At 37.8% G+C, this 16869-nt stretch overlaps 1 pseudogene; it reads left to right on the forward strand.

Annotated features, from left to right (window-relative positions):
- Window positions 1-10885: 10885 nt before the first annotated feature.
- LOC101349899 (mitogen-activated protein kinase 3-like) overlaps window positions 10886-16869 on the forward strand; it is a 67415-nt pseudogene continuing 61431 nt past the window's right edge.

Genomic DNA, 16869 nt, shown 5'->3' on the forward strand with positions numbered 1-16869 from the left:
TATAATTGAATCACTTGTTTTTCTGGGTCTTTGTTGTAAGAGGGTCCACCGGAAGCTTCTGACTACTCCGCCATCTTGGTCCGCCCCCCTGGGCATACTTTTAGGACTATATTTATACTCAGCCATCCATTTGAAATTATAAACCTAATTTTCCTCTAGTTGTTTTTGTGGTAATGCCAAGTGCGTAAGCAAATTTCTATTGATTTTCTTAGTAATAACCCTATGTCGGGAGTCCCTGGGTGGCTCAAACAGTTAAGCACTAGACTACTAGTCAAATGGTTGGTGGTCTGAACTCACCTAGATGATCTTTGGAACACTGTCCAGGAGACCTGCTTCTGAAAAGTTACACTGTTGGGCACCATTGAAGAAGTGGTACTCTGTACACATGGGGTCACAATGAGTCAGAATCAACTTGATGGCAATTGTCTTGGTTATCTAGTGCTGCTAAACAGAAATACCACAAGTGGATGGCTTCAAAGAAGAGAAATTTATTCTCCCACAGTCCAGTAGGTTAGAAGTCTGAATTCAGGGTGCCAGCTACAGGGGAAGGCTTTCTGTCTCTGTCAGCTCTGGAGGAAGGTCCTTGTCATCACTCTTCTCCAGTGGAGGAGCTTCTTCTCAGTGCAGGGACCCCAGGCCCAAAGGACAAGCTATTTTCCTGGCACTTGTTTCTTGGAGGTATGAGATCCCCCTGTCTCTCTGGTCACTTCTCTCTTTTATATATCAAAAGAGATTGGCTTAAGACACAATCTAATCTTGTAGATTGAGTCTTGAATCACTAACATAACTGCCACTAATCCCATCACATTAGTATCGTAGAGACAGGATTTACAACACATAGGAGAATCACATCAGATGACAAATGGTGGACAATCACATAATACAGGGAATCATGGCAGAGCCAAGCTGACAGGTATTTTTAGGGGAGAGAATTCAATCCATGACCACGTTAGTTTTATCTTAAGTATGTATCATACTAAGCCTTGAAAACATGAGCATCTCCTCCATTCTATATATCAGAAGCTTTTTGCCTAGATTACTTGGTAGTCCTAGAAATTTTCTAGTGATTTTTTTTTCTTTCACTGAGAGGTTATACAATAACAGCAGGCCAAACTCATAAAGTTCACTTAACAGCCCACTCAGCGGAAAGGAGGAAAAAAGGGATAAAGTAGTTAAAAGAAGTTATTAGCTAGAAAATAAGAATAAAATTTTACATTTATATAGTGTTTTGGAGTGCTCCCAAGGTGCTTTCACATACATCATCTTACTTGACTTAAATCTGAAAGCCAGGCAGCAAGAGCTGTGGTTGTATCCTGTGTAGTGGGAACTCAAAATTCAACAACATTAAGTGATAGGTCCAAGTCCACAGACTCAGAAACAGCACAAGAGCACAGATTATCTGACACATAAACTACAAAGCTTTCCAACAGAGTATGCATAAAATACTGAAACAGTTTTACATCTCTCTATACTTTTTTTTTTTTTTTTTTTGCTTTGTTTGGCAGCTTTTGTCTATGGATAAAATACTGAAACACATAGGAAGCATCAAAAGAGGATGGAAGGAGTCACTGAACCAAAAAGGAATTGGGTGATGCTCAATCTTTAAGGAGGTGAAAGATGATCAAGAACCGACGGTATTGATGGAAGAAGCCGAAGCTGCACTGAGGACATTGGTGAAAAACAAGGCTCCAGGAATTGACTGAATACCAACTGAGATGTTTCAACAAATAGATGCAACACTGGTAGCACTCATATGTCTGTGCCAAGAAATGTGGAAGAGAGTTACCTGGCCAACTGACTGGAAGAGATCCATATCCGAGGCCATTCCAAAGAAATGTGATCCAACAGAATGCGGAAATTATAGAACAATATCATTAAAATCACACACAAGTAAAATTTTGCTGAAGATCATGCAAAAACAGTTAAAGTAGTACATCGATAGGGAACTGCTAGAAATTCAAGTCAGACTCAGAAGAGGATGTGGAATGAGGGATAGCATTGTTGATGTCAGATGGATCTTGGTTGAAAGCAGAGAATACCAGAAAGATATTTAGTTGTGTTTTATCGACTATACAAAGAAATTTGTATGTGTGGATCATAACAAATTATGGATAACATTGTGAAGAATGGAAATTCCAGAACACTTAATTGTGTTCAAGCAGATCCTGTACATAGACCATGAGGCAGTCATTTGAAAGGGAAAAGGGGATACTGCATGGTTTAAAATAAGGAAAGGTTTTTGCCAGGGTTGCATCCTTTCATCATACTAATTCAATCTGCATGCTGAGCAAATGATTCGAGAACCTGGACTATATGAAGAGGAATACAGTGTCAGCATTGGAGGAAGACTCATTAACATCCTGTGATGTGCAGATGACACAATCTTGCTTGCCGAAAGTGAAGAGGACTTGAAGCACTTACTGATGAAGATTAAAGACTATACACAACCTTCAGCACGGATTACACTTCAACACAAAGAAAAAAAAAATCCTTACAACTGGCTCCTTAAGCAACATGATAAACGGAGAAAAGATTGAAGTTGTCAAAGATTTCACTTTACTTGGATCCACAATCAACATCCATGGAAGCAGCCGTCAAGAAATCAAAGGACGCATTGCATTGGACAAATCTGCTGCAAAAGACCTCTATAAAGTGTTCAAAGCATTTTGAGGACTAAGGTGTACCTGACCCAAGCCGTGGTATGTTCAATTGCTTCATATGCATGAGAAATCTGAACAATGAGTAAGGAAGATCGTAGAAGAATTGATACATTTGAATTATGGTTTTGGTGAAGAATATTGAATATACCATAGACTGCCAGAAGACCTAACAAATCTGTCTTGGAAGAAGTAAAGCCAGAATTTTCCTTAGAAGGGAGGATGGCAAGACTTCATCTCACTTTGGACATGTTATCAGGAGGGACCAGTCTCTGGAGAAGGACATCATGCTTGATAAAGTAGAGGATCAGTAAAAAAGAGAAATAGAAAATAAGATGTACATTGATACAGTGGCTGCAACAATAGCCTCAAACATAACAATGACCGTTAGGAGGGTGCACGATCAGGCAGTGTTTCCTTCTGTTGTAGTAAAGCTATCAGTCAGAACAGACTCCATGCTATCTAACAACAACTACAACATTCCTTCCATTGCCATACAATGTCTATGTTCCCCAAAGCATTGCCCTAGGCCCTCTGCTCTTATTTTTCTGTGAGTTACCTCATCCAAATATTCTTTTCAAGATTAACTCCCTTATTACTAATATTACCCAAATATATTTCTCCAGCTCCTTCCATATAATCGTATATCCAACTATGTCCTGAATATTTCTCCTTAGATATTATACAACTGTGTCTCATGTATTCCTTTCATTTCTACATTTTTTCTCTTTATTTACTTATTTTTTTCATGGCATGTGTTTTCAGTATTGGAATCCTGCTTACTAATTGACTGTATTTAAATTTTTGGTTGGTAATATGGACTTGGAGAAATATGATCTGGTAATACAAGCCACCTGTAAGGTGAGTGTCACTATGGTGCCATTGATCTGTGGAATGACAATATACCAATGAGAGCTACACGGATAATTTATTGTGTGCTCCTTTTCATTAAAGCTACATGGGGAACCTCTGGTTTTCCAAATATGACATAGAAAATACAAAACAAACCCATCAGGGTTTCCTGACTATCACTCAGGAAAGCCATAATTATGCCTGCAAGCCTCATCTCTCAGAAATAAAGGAAAAAATTCTAAAATTTTCAAAACTAACACATCCAGGAAACATCACCTAATAGAATGCATTTCAAAAGGGACTAACCTTGATGCTAGATGCATTAGAACAGGAATAACACCTTACCTCTGAGGTCCAGAGGCATAAAAAGCTACTGGTATACTGTTAATCCAATAGTAAAGAAAGTGTTATTATGGGTGAAACTGAACTCATCATATACCCTAATACTGTTTTTCCTCTTATATCCTTCCCCTCTTAGTGAATGGTATCGCCATGAACTCAGTTGCCCAACTTGAAAGTCTAGAAGTCATCTTAGATTCTTTTCACTCACTGCCCACTTGCCATCCAAATACGTAGATCAGAATTCTGGTGGGCTTAACCTCTGTAATATGTCCATCACTTCCCTTTCTTCTCTATCTGTACTGCCACTGCCTTCTTTCATCCCTTTATTTTATCTTTACTGGATTACAATAACAGCTTCCTAAGCAATCTCTCTTTAGCGTCTCTAATTCCTGCTGCTTATAACTACCAAAATTATGTTCAGAAGTCAAATCTGATCATATGGATTGATGCGTTCATGAAGGATTTTCCAGTACTTACAGGGTCAAGTTTAACCATTAATTATATGATTTCTCATGATTTTGCTTGTAATCGATGTCTGTCTTCTGACTTATACTACCACCCACCTACTCTTTAGCCATAGGCAACCTTCATTTGAGCCATATTGAACTCAATCATATCATGTGGTTTCTGTCTCCCAAACTGCCTAGAATATCTTTATTTCCAAGCTAATCAAAAGGACGGCCATTAGAAACCACCAGCCTCTCCTTGGAAACAATATGGGGCAGTTCTACTCTGTCCTATAGGGTTGCTATGTGTCAGAATTGATTTGACAGCAACGGGTCCATTCCTTTTACATAGTCAATTTAGCTATCTTTTCCCCCAGAACTCAGCTCAGACTCCACATTATTCAGAAAACATTTCTTGGTAAATCTAATCACAGTTTAATTTATATGCTCCTTCTCTGTATTCCCATTTACCAAGTCATAAGATGCTCACAGTATTTGATTTTTTTTTTATCCTAAAAAATTCTGAAATATGGGACGGTTTACAAACATAATATATCATTGGCACATTCTAGGAAAACATCTGATTTTCATACTTTTAACTTCCGTAAGACGTCTACACTTGTTGCAGAACAACAACCCCAAATCACCTCTTTTATTCAAATTTTGACGTTTGTACATTAGCTGAGGGATTAACATTTTGAACTATAGCTTTGCTCTAGAAAACTGTCAAATTTGGTAGTGTTGCCATCTTTTTTTTTCTCTTCAGCAGTATTTGTGTAAATTATTTGATGTATCATTGAATGATATGTTTATTTTATAAATAATTTTAGAATTGGTGGAAAAGAGAAAGTGAAATTGCTGATACAAATAAGAGACATTGGTACCATAAACGTAATAAAATTGACAAAGAGGAAGAAAGCAGGGAATCTTTAGTTTCAGTTCATCACTCACTGGAATTAAACTAGTCAACAGTGTTTTACTGTAAATAAAAGAACAAAATTTTTCTGTGAAGAACTGTTAGAAACATACTGGCTTAAAGGAAGTGTGGTTATGAATTTTATAAATTTTTTAGCTTTTGGGAATGGACTTTCTCTCATATCTTGTAAATGTATTGTGCAAATTTCATACATCTCACTTTCATAGACGTGTCTAAGAATGCATTCTATTTGACTTCATGTGCCTATTTGTATTTGTGAAAAATTGGAAGCAATCTAGATATGCATCAATAGAAGGGAGGAAATTAATTGATGTCACAATCAATAGGTAGAATATTGTGAAGCCATTAAATAATAATTGTGAAGGCTATGTAACAACCTAAAAACTTGATTATAATTTAGCACTAAATTACATGAAAATTAAAAATTATGTATCAACCACTCTCAGTAAAGGACAGAACATCTAGAAAGAAATCAACAAAGATACAGAAGATGTAAAGGACACAATCAGCCAACTCGACCTCATAAACATATATAGGACACTCCACCCAACAACTGCAAAGTACAAATTCTTTAATTCTTTTCCAACCCACATGGAATGTTCTTTCAAAATAGACCACATCTCAGGCCACAGAGCAACCATCAACAACAGTCAAAATGTTGAGATAACATGAAGTATCTTCTCTGACCACGATGTCATCAAAGTAGGAATTAACAATAGGAAGATCGAGGAAAAAAAATTAATTACATGGAAACTGAATAACACCTGATTTAAAAACCACTGAGTATAGAAAAAATCAGAGATGGAATTAAAAAATTCTTAGAATCGAACAAGAATGAAAACACATCATATCAAAACCTTTGAGACACAGCAAAGGCAGTGCTCAGAGGTTAATTTACAACAAAAAATGCACACATCAAAAAAGAAGAAAGGGACAAAGTCAAAACATTAGCTACACAACTCAAACAAATAGAAAGAGAACAGCAAAAGAAGTCCACAGCCACCATAAGAAATGAAATAATAAAGATAAGAGCAGAAATAAATGAAATAAAGAATAGAAAAACAATAGAATCAACAAAACCAAAAGTTCATTCTTTGAAAGGATCAACAAAATCAACAAACCACTGGCCAGACAGACAAAAGAAAAACAGGAGAGGACGCAAATAACCCAAATAAGAAATGAAATGGGAGACGTTATGACGGACCCAACTGAAATAAAAAGGATCATAACACAGTATTATGAAAAACTGTATTCCAACAAATTTGGAAACATAGTGGAAATGGACAAATTTCTAGAAACACGCTACCTACCGAAACTAAAAATGATGTTAAAAATTTGAACAGTCCCATAACAAGAGAAGAGATTGAAAAAGCAAAAAAAAAAAAACAAACAAAAAAAACTCCCAACAAAAAAAGGCCCTACCCCAGATGGCTTCACTGGAGAATTCTACCAAGCATTCAGAGAAGAGCTCACACTAGTACTACTCAAAATATTTCAGAACATAGAAAAGGAAATAGTACTTCCAAATTAATTCTATGAAGCCATCATAACCCTGATTCCAAAACCAGGGAAAGACCCCACAAAAAAAGAAAACTACAGACCGATATCTCTCATGAATATGATGTAAAAATTCTCAACAAAACTCTAGCCAACAGAACTCGTCATTGTATCAAGAAAATACAACACCATCACCAAGTAAGATTCATACCAGTGATGCAAGGATTGTTCAACCTTAGAAAATCAATCAATGTATTCCACCACATAAATAAAAGAAAAGAATCACATGATCATCTCCATCGATGCAGAAAAGGCATTCAACAAAGTCCAACACCCATTCCTGATAAAAATTCTCAATAAGATAGGTATAGAAGGGAAATTCCTCAACATAATAAAGCGCATCTATGCAAAACCAACAGCCAATATCATTATTAATGGAGAGAGGCTGAAAACATTGCCCCTGAGAAGAAAAACAAGACAAGGATGCCCTTTATCACTATTCCTAATTAACATTGTGCTGGAAGTGCTAGCTAGAGCAATAAGGCAAGAAAAAGAAATAAATGGCATCCAAACTGGTAATGAAGAAGCTAAACTGTTCCTATTTGTGTATGATATAATACTATACATAGAAAACCCTAAAGACTCCATGAGAAAACTACTAGAACTAATAGAAAGATTCAGCAGAGTAGCAGGATAAAAGATAAACATACAAAAATCAGTTGGATTCCTATACACCAATAAAGAGAACGATGAAAAGGAAATCAGGAAAACCATACCATTTACAATAGCCTCTAAAAAAATAAAATACTTATGAGTAAATCTAACCAGAGATGTAAAAGACCTATACAAAGAAAACTACAAAACACTACTGCAAGAAACCGAAAGAGATCTACATAAATGGAAAAATATCCCATGCTCATGGATAGGTAGACTCAACATTGTGAAAACAACAATTCTACCCAAAGCAATTTACAAATACAATGCAATCCCAATCCAAATAACAACAACATTCTTTTAAGAAATGGAAAAACTAACCACTAACATTATATGGAAAGGGAAGAAGCCCCAGATAAGTAAAGCACTATTGAAGAAGAATAAAGTAGGAGGACTTGCACTACCTGACCTCAGAACCTACTATACAGCTATGGTAGTCAAAACAGCCTGGTACTGGTACAACAACGGATACGTTGACCAATGGAACAGAATTGACAGCCCAGATGTAAATCCATCCACCTACGGTCACCTGATCTTTGACAAGGGCCCAAAGTCCATCAAATGGGGAACAGACAGTCTTTTTAACAAATGGTGCTGTTAAAAACTGGATGTCCTTCTGCAAAAAAATGAAATAGGATCCATACCTCACACTCTACACAAAAACTAATTCAAAATAGATCAAAGACCTAAATATAAAGCAAGTTATAAAGATCACAGAAGAAAAAATAAAGTCAATGCTAGAGGCCCTAATACACAGCATTAACAGGATACAAACTATAACTAACAACACACAAACTCCAGAAGATAAACTGGAAAACTGGAATCTTCTAAAAATTAAACACTAATGCTCATTAAAAGATTTCAACAAAAGAGTAGAAAAAGAATCTATGGACTGGGAAAAAATGTTTGCCTATTACAAATCTGACAAAGGTCTAATCTCTAAAATCTACAGGAAAATCCAACACCTCTACAACAAAAAGACACATAATCCTATTAAAAAATGGGCAAAGGATATGAACAGACACTTCACCAAAGAAGACATTCAAGTGGCTAACAGACATATGATGAAATGCTCTTGATTACTAGCCATCAGAGAAATGCAAATCAAAACCACTGTGAGATACCATCTCACCTCAGCATTACTAGCACAAATCAAAAAAACAGAAAATAACAAATGTTGGAGGGGCTGCAGGGAGATTGGAACTCTTATGCACTGCTGGTGGGAATGCAAAATGATACAACCATTTTGGAAAATGATATGGCACTTCCTCAGAAAGCTAGAAATAGAAATACCATACGATCCAGCAACCCCACTCATAGGAATATATCCTAGAGAAATAAGAGTCATCACACAAAGAGACATATGCACATCCATGTTCATTACAGCATTGTTCACAAACAAAAAGATGTAAACAACCTAGATGCCCATCAACAGATGAATGGAGAAACAAGGTATGGTACACACACACAATGGAGTACTATGCAACAATAAAGAACAATGATGAATCTGTGAAGCATCTCACAACATGGATGAATCTGGAGAGCATCAGGCTGAGTGAAATGCGTCAGTCACAAAAGGGCAAATACTGTATGAGACCACTACTATAAAAATTCATGGAAAGGTTTACACACAAAAAGAAGCAATCTTTGATGGTTACGAGGGAGGGGAGGGGTGGCGATGCAAAAACACTAGACAATAGATAAGTGATAACTTTGGTGAAGGGTAAGACAGTACACAATACTGAGGAAGCCAGCACAATTTGTACAAGGCAAGGTCATGGAAGCTCCAGAGATACATCCAAACTCCCTAAGGGACCGAATTGCTGGCCGGAGGGCTATGGGGACCATGGTATCAGGGAACACCTAGCTCAATTGGCGTAACATAGTTTATAAAGAAAATGTTCTACATTCTGCTTTGGAGAGTAGCGTCTGGGGTCTTAAAAGCCTGTGAGCGGCCATCTAAGATACTCCACTGCTCTCGCCTCTTCAGGAGGAAGGGAGAATGAAGGAAACTAAAGATACAAGGGAAAGATTAGTCCAAAGGACTAACCGACCACAACTACCACGACTTCCACCAGACTGAGTCCAGTACAACTAGATGGTGCCCAGCTACCACCACTGACTGCTCTGACAGAGATCACAATAAATGGTCCTGAACAGAGCTGGAGAAAAATGTAGAACAAAATTCTAACTCACAGAAAAAGACCAGACTTACTGACCTGACAGAGACTGGAGAAACCCTGGAGTATGGCCCCTGGACACCCTTTTAGCTCAGAAATGAATTCACCCATGAGGTTCAACCTTCATCCAAGGATTAGACAGGCCAATAAAACAAAACAAGACTACAGGGACACATCAGCCCAGGGGTAAGGACTAGAAGGCAAGGGGGAACAGGAAAGCTGGTAATAGGGAACCCAAGGTTGAGAAGGGAGAGTGTTGACATGTCGTGGAGTTGTTAACCAATGTCATAAAACAATATGTGTACTGTTTAGTGAGAAGCTAGTTCTGTAAACCTTCATCTAAAGTTCAAAAAAAAAGTTGTATGTCTGTAGTTAATTCAATCATATATAAAAGTGTTTCCCACTGAAAAATTACTGGAAGGGAGTATACAAAATTTACAGACACTGATCAACTTCAGTAGTGGATTATAGGTGATTTCTTTCTATATTTCAAGCTGTTTATGATGATTATCATTATTTGTAGAAGAAATGTTTACAAGGTCATTTCTACAAGCTCAGCATTGGGGAAGAAATGGACATTGCTCATAAATAAAATAAATATAGTGAGGCTTTATCAATCCTTTATTGGGAATAACTTTAGAATATTTTCTGTTGTAAATGGGACAGTTACATATTGGGCAGAAGCATGATTTTGCTCTTGTCTACATTTTAAAGTTAAATGTAGTTAAAAGAGTTGTAGATAGATGTCTAGTTGACAGAAGGAAAAATGTAGTGAATTGTTCTATTGTCAATTTGGTTACTCTTGGTGCAACATTTCCCAGAATCCCCTTCCCTGCATAGTTTCAGATTAGAGTTAGCCAAAAATGAAGTTGCATGAGATTTTGGAGGTAAAAGTGAAGAAACAGCCATTGTACTCTTCGTTAGAGGCAAGGAGAGACAGATGCTGAGATATGTTTGGTATTCCAGTATATTTTCCTTTCCTACTAAGTAAACAGTTGTCCTTCCTAACTGTTGGCCATGACAACCAATAGTGACCCCAAGCCCATCACCATCACTTAGATGTGGTGACTGAAAAAGTTATTGGTACCTGAAGCAAGATAGTGCCATAACGAAAATCTAAGCTATGTGATCTGGCAGTAGGAAAAAGTTGTACAGATCTCAAGGAAACCATCAGTAAAAGCCTGAAAAACAGTGATAAAATTGCTATCAGAGGCCATAGAAATGGGAACCCAACCTAAACAATTAGTCTCCATTACGAAGATGAAGGATTCCTGCGTGGTGCAAAGGGTTGAGCTTTTGACTGTTAATGTAAAAGTTGATAGTCTGAACCCATTCTGTGCCTCTGTGGGTAAAGATTACAGCCAAGACAATGTTATTGAGCAATTCTACTCTGTAACTCATGGAGTAATCATGAATCTGAGGGGGCCTGACAACAAGGGGTTTGGTTTTCTTTTTTCTGTTTTTTTTTTAGTCTTAGACGATGGGGTACTCAGTGAACTCACGTATCTGTCTAAGGAGATTTCTAGACAGAATGTAGAAAGTGCCAAACAGGTTTCTCTAATTTTCTACAATAAAATATAAAAAGAGATAAATATATTAAAGAAAGAACTTATTAATTTTCAAGTAATATTTAGAGGAAATACAGAGGGCTTAAGGACATTTTTTTCAGCTAGAAAAAGTTTCTCAAGGTAAGAAATAGTTTCATAACAAAGTTGAAATATAGATGCTGCCAGTAAAACATGGTCTCTGGGTAAAGATCGCAGCTCTAAGGCTTTGTTGAGATGCAGAAAGAGTTAAGGATGTGCCTCATAAACCCTCTCAAGTAGACAAGAATCTAAGGGCATGCATCTTAGAACCTCTCTGCTAGACAATAAGAACTTAAAAGAATCCAAAGGATGTTGTCTCATAATATTTTGACTCTACCCAAAGCAGAAAGTCATCTGTGTAATGGAGTAACCCCCATTAAGACTGAGAAAAGAAAAAAAAAATTAAAAGAACAGTACTGTCATAAGCCCTGCCAGCATATATCAAAAAGCATGGAGAGAGCTCTCTAAAAGAAAGCTCTCAGAGCCCTAACCTACAGGGAGAAAATAGACTGAGAAAACTCTCGGTTGCACTTATGGGTCATTTCTTATGGAAAAGGTAGGGTAAATCAGAGTGCTGAATCAAGAACCCAAAGAGCAGAGCCAAAAATGTCAGGGAATGACCCTCAGGGAACAGCAATGGGCCGTAATCAAGGAAGAGGTAATTTGTATTCTGCAGTATTTACAACTGTGCTATGGACCAGACTGTTATATGCCTACTTTCTCCTCCTTTTTTGAATAAAACTTGTTGCCATCAAGTCGATTCCGACTCATAGTGACCCTACAGGACAGAGTAGAACTGCCCCATAGGGTCTCCAAGAAGCATCTGGTGGATTTGAACTTCCAACATTTTGGTTAGCAGTCTGAGCTCTTAACCACTGCCCCACCAGGGTGTCTATTATGGTTATTCACCACTGTATGTTATAATGTCAGGCAAAATGGCTAATAACTTGTATCTTATATCACAAGTCTTCATATTGAAAGAACTCACACTTGAGAAGTCTCAACTACATATGGAACTGATTTCAACAACGAAATTCTGGATTCAATCCTGAGCCTCATGGCAAAATTGAATAAGACTTTGGGTATGTTGGGAGAGAAATCATGTATTTTGCATGTGGGAGAGATGTGAACCATTAAGAGCAAAAGGGTAGCCAGTAGTAGCTACTCTTTAAAGATACTTCCTCCCACCCTCCGCTGAACCACACTTTCTACTATTCATTACTTTCCATACTCCTTTTGAATCTGGGTTAGCCTAGGAAATCACTTTTAATGAACAGAATGCAGTGGAAATCACGCTGCATGACCTCCAAGACTACATCATAAGAAACTTTATCACTTACTTCTGGGTCTTTCCGAATGTTCACTATAAAGGAAGCCAGCTACCATATATGAAGTCTGACAACTCTGAGGATACAGTGCCAGTAAGCCAAAGCTAACCATGCCAAGGGGCCACATGAAAAGAAACCTGCCAATCCAGCACCCAGCTATTCAGCCATCCCAGCTGTGGCATCAGACATGTGAGTGAAGAAGACCTCTTAGATGCTCAACACAGGTGAGCTTTCAGTTGACACTAGTCCTAGCTGCCATGTCACTGCAATTACATTAATGACCTAAAGGGGAAACAATCAGATGAACCCAGTCAACTTACAGAACCATAAGAGATAATAATGAATTGTATTAGCCCACTAAATTTTGGCATAGTTTGTTACACAGCAACTTTGTTGTTGTTGTTAGGTGCCATCAAGTCAGTTCCAATTCCAAGGAACCTTATGTATTACAGAACAAAACTTTGCCAGGTCCTGCATGATCCTCACAATTGTTGCTATATTTTAGCCTATTGTTGCAGCCACTGTGTCAATCCATCTCATTGAGGGTCTTCCTCTTTTCTGCTGACTGTCTACCTTACCAAGCATAATGTCCTTCTCCAGGGACTGGTCCCTCCTAATAACATGTACATAGTAAGTGAGATAAAGTCTTGCCATCCTCGCTTCTAAGGAGCATTCTGGCTGTACTTCTTCCAAGACAGATTTGTTCATTCTTTCTACAATCCATGGTATATTCAATATTTGTCGCCAACACCATAACTCAAAAGTATCAATTCTTCTTCTGTCTTCCTTATTCATTGCCCAGCTTTTGCACGCATATGAGGTTACTGAAAATATTATGGCTTCGGTCAGGCACACCTCAGTCCTCAAAGTGACATCTTTGCTTTTGAACACTTTAAAGAGGTCTTTTGCAGCAGATTTGCCTAATGCAATATGTTGTTTGATTTCTTGACTGCTGCTTCCATGGGCTTTGATTGTGAATCCAAGTACAATGAACGCTTGACAACTTCAATCTTTTCTCCGTTTATCATAATGTTACTTATTTGTCTGGTTGTGAGGATTTTTGTTTTCTTGATGTTGAGGTGTAATTCATTTTGAAGAATATAGTCTTTTGATCTTCATCAGCAAATGCTTCAAGTCCTCTTCACTTTCAGCAAGCAAGGTTGTGTCATCTGCAATTTACAGGTTGTTAATTAGTATTCCTCCAATCTTGATGCTCCGTTCTTGTTCATATAGTCCAGCTTCTTGGATTATTTGCTCAACATACAAATTGATGAAAGTATGGTGAAAGGACACAACCCTGACACACACCTTTTCTGATTTTAAACCACGCAGTATCCCTTGTTCTGTTCGAATGACTGTCTTTTATTCTCTAGACAGGTTCCACATGAGCACAGTTAAGTGTTCTGGAATTCCCATTCTTCGCAATTTAATCCATAGTTTGCTATGATCCACGCAGTCAAATGCTTTTGCATAGTTAATAAAACACATGTAAACATCTTTTTGATGTTCTCTGCTTTTAAGGCAAGATCCATTTGCCATCAACAATGATATCTCTCTTTCCACATCCTCTTTTGAATCTAGGTTGAATTTCCAGCAGTTCCCTGTCAATGTACTGCTGTAAATTTTTTTGAATTACCTTAGGCCAAATTTTACTCATAGTCCATTGTTATGCAGCAATAAATAACTGAAACACACTTTGATATGTAATTGTCTCCACCTTGAAGAGAGAATCATATATCTCTTATATTCCTTGGGGTACAAACAACTGCAGATTCTTCCTCTGGCTTTACTTTATAGTAGCATAATGCCGGCACTCTGGAACAGGAAAGGTCATCTTGTGTACTGAGGGTGCCACTCTGGAACAGAAAAGGTCATGTGTACTGTGAGAAGGATGGTCCCTATCCTGACTGTATTCAGTGAATGTTACTGCTGGTCCTTGAAGAAAGAATGAAAGAAAAAAAAAATCTTACTTTACCAAATGTAAATAAAGCTGAGACGGAAATTCCAATCACTTCCCAGTCATAATGTATTCAATCAGGCAACTTTATTGAAAGTTTAACTTGTGCTAGGAGGTACAGGAAAGAATAAGACATAATCCCTCTTCTCAAGGAAACCACAGTCTGAAAAGGGAGATTTATAAGAAAACCAGAGTTTGTATTTTTCAGCTACATGTCACAAAAGTCTTGTATGAGTAGAAATGAAGACAGAGAGAAGGAAAACTTAACTTGATATGGGGGTCCAAGGAAGGTCCTTGAAATTTTCTGAGAGGAAACAGTGATTAAGTTAAGTCATGATGAGAAAGGAGAGATTGGTAGGTTGGGAGGAAAAAAAAAAAAAAAAACAAGAGAAAAAGATATTCAAAACATTTAAAAAAATAGTATTTTCAAGGTGCAGAGCTATAAGTGTTCCAAAAAAATTAAGTATTCAGGAAGTACTAGATTACTTTGTATAGACAGAGATTGAATTTCAAGTCAAGAAGTTCAAAAACAATGAAGTTATTACGAATCTATTTGGGGTGAAAAAATATGGATATTTTCAAAGTGCATTCACTCTGGAAATAGAATTAAAAGTTGGCCGGTCTCCATTTTGGTCCTCTAACTACTAGTATGACCCTCTGATTCACGAGGCTCCAGAAATAATAATTGACTTTTAACCAAGACTACTTTTTAAAATTGTACTTCAGGTGAAGGTTTACAGAACAAACAGTTTCTCATTAAACATTCAGTACACATATTGTTTTATGACATTGGTTAACAACCTGACGATGTGTCAACCCTCTCCTTTCTCGACCTTTTTTTTTTTTTTTGGTGAAATATACATAGCCAAAGATACACCATCCATTTCAAAATTTCTACATACACAGTTCAGTGACATCGATTATGTTCTTCCAGTTATACTGCTATTCTCACGTTAGATGAAGGTTTACAGAACAAAATAGTTTCTCATTAAACAGTTAGTACACATGTTGCCCTATGACAATGGTTAACAAACCACTACTTGTCAACACTGTCATTACTCAACCTTGGGTTCCCTATCACCAGCTTTCCTGTCCCCTTCTGCCTTCTAGTCCTTATCCCTGGACTGCTGTACCTCATCAGTTCCATTTTGTTATATTGGGCAGTCCAATCAATCCCCAGCTGAATGGTGAACCTCGGAAGTGACTTCACCACTGAGCTAGAAGGAGTCTGGGGGCCTTAATCTCAGGGTTTCTCCAGTCTCTTTCAGGCCAGTAAATCTGGTCTTTTTTGTGTGTGTTAGAATTTTGTTCTACATCCCTCTCCAGCTCTGTCCAGAACCCTCTGTTGTGATCCCGGTCAGAGCAGTGACTGGTGGTAGCCTGGCACCATCTAGCTGTACTGGACGCAGTCTGGTGGAGGCCTTGGTAGCTGTGGTCCATTAGTCCTTTGGATTAATCTTTTCCTTGCATCCTGTTCTCTTCATTCTCCCTTGCTCCGGAAGTGGTGAGACCAGTGGAGTATCTTAGACAGCTGCTGACAGGCTTTTAAGACCTCAGATGCTACTCACCAAGGTAGAATGTAGAACGTTGTCTTTATAAACTGTGTTATGCCAATTGAGCTAGATGTTCCCCAAGACCATGGTCCTCACAGCCCTCTGCCCAGCAATTCAGTCCCTCAGGGAGTTTGGATGTGTCTATGGAGCTTCCATGACCTTTCCTTGTACAAGCTGTGCATGTTTCCCCAGTATTGTGTACTGTCTCACCCTTCACCAAAGACACCACTTATCTGTTGCCTATTTAGTATTTCGCCCCCATCCCTCCCATCCCTGGTAACCAACAGAGATTGTTACTTCTTGCGTGTGAACTTTTTCATGGATTTTTACAATAGAGGTCTCATACAATATTTGTCCTTTTGTGATTGACTTATTTCACTCAGCATAACGTCATCCAGTTTCATCCATGTTATGAGATGCTTCACAGATTCATCATTGTTCTTTCTCGTTGCAGAGTACTCCACTGTGTGTATGTACCATAGTTTGTTTATCCATTCATCTGCTGATAGGTATCTAGGCTGTTTCCATCTTTTTACTATTGTGAACAACGCTGCCATGAACATAGGTGTGCATATGTTTATTCGAGTGACAACTCTTATTTCTCTAGGATGTACTCCTAGGAGTGGGATTGCTGAATCTCATGGTATTTCTATTTCTAGCTTTCTAAGGAAGCATCATATCATTTTCCAAAATGGTTGTATTATTTTGCATTCCCACCAGCAGTGCATAAGAGTTCCAATCTCCCTGCACCCCTCCAACATTTGTTATTTCCATTGTTTTTGATTTGTGCCAGTAATGCCGGGGTGAGATGGTATCTCAT

The sequence above is a fragment of the Trichechus manatus genome, unplaced genomic scaffold (genome assembly GCF_000243295.1).
Source record: "Trichechus manatus latirostris isolate Lorelei unplaced genomic scaffold, TriManLat1.0 scaffold00082, whole genome shotgun sequence".
Taxonomy (NCBI): Eukaryota; Metazoa; Chordata; class Mammalia; order Sirenia; family Trichechidae; genus Trichechus; species Trichechus manatus.